Genomic DNA, 1,515 nt, shown 5'->3' with positions numbered 1-1,515 from the left:
AATTATTAATTAATATATACTAGAATTAGTAATTAATAATTAATTGTTTAATATAATTTTGTTGATAAGTACTAGAAAATTAAAACAAAAAAGGAAAAACAACTTTCAATCGTTTTCTACTTTTTTCACAAAAATCATTCTCATTATTTTTTGTTTTCGTTTCCATTTTTAAAATTTTTATTAAATAAACGCGTTTTTTACCTCAAAAGACGTGTAAAAATATTTTTGAAAATAATTCTAAACGCACCTTACATTTCCTAACATTTTCCTTTTTCGTTTTGTGGGCGACATCTTCCAGTGAATATATATATATATATAAAATTAACTATATTCCACAGGTGGTCCAATTGCTCTTGTCTTCTAATGAGACTACGAGTGCCAATAATTAAGCAAGTGGTCCAAATGTCTCTTTTTTAAAAATATTATGGTTCATATTTCATATTTGTATGTACTGTAGAATCTTGTTATCATGGAAATCCTATATTAATTTACCCGGCAGGTTAATAAGTTAATTTCTTATACCGACACTACTTTTGCTGTGGACTAACGAGACAGAAAAATGTTTAATTTTCACAACTAATGATGTTTATTTTACTCCATCTAATAATGTTTCATCAGGATTCAATGCATACATATATGCTTGCGTCCAAAGCGTTCTACTTTCTATCAAATTAAATCATGGATATTGTTAACGGTGTTTTTCCGACAACGCGTGATTTACTCTTCAAAGACACTCTCAGTAACACTCACGGTTTAACTAAGGATTGAAGTTGAAAAATAATGCAAATGAGACAGAGATTTAAAGTGGTTCGGCCAGAAGTCTTTGCCTAATCCACTTGTGGATGCACTAATATCTTCTGGGATTACAAACTCTCTTGGAGTAGTGGAATAGTGCGTAACCCTTTTATGGATTTTCTTGGCTCTATTTATAGGCCTTTACATGCCATTATCCCTTCTCCGTTCCCAAGGAGGAAGCAATTTTCTATTCCTCGATTTACGGGCGGGGTAGGTGCATTTTCATGATGGCAACCTCAGGAAATACGGCTAATTCCTCTCATCTGCCGCCTGATTTCCTAACTCCAGCAGCAGCAGTTGGAACAGTACTTCCTTCCCCGAGTTGACAAGACCGTTGATGGATTTGACTGGACGTGCTACCTCGACGTAATGGCCTCCAGAAGTCGAGTCATGGTGCTCGACGCGTCTCGCCACGTATGGTCTCTCGACGTAAAGGGCACTTTAGCTACAGCTACTCCCTCGACGCCAGTGACCGATTCTCAATGGGGAGTCCTCGGCGCCTGTCGTTCGAGAGAGTGGTCAACCCTCGACCATGGTGTAACAATTACCCCCTAGACTGGGATGTCGCACCGTGACTTTCCTGGCTATATGGCATCGAGAACGCCACGTGGGAGAAGCTTTTCTGCAGGTAAGGGCGGCCGCTTGTCGGTGCAGTGCATCATTGCGGTTGGTTTCTCAGGCAGTGGAGCGGTCACGTCGATCACGTCAAAAGTCACGTCT

Source organism: Morus notabilis, unplaced genomic scaffold (assembly GCF_000414095.1).
Source record: "Morus notabilis unplaced genomic scaffold, ASM41409v2 Scaffold115, whole genome shotgun sequence".
In the NCBI taxonomy this organism is placed as follows: Eukaryota; Viridiplantae; Streptophyta; class Magnoliopsida; order Rosales; family Moraceae; genus Morus; species Morus notabilis.
Note: the sequence above shows the minus strand (reverse complement) of the source record.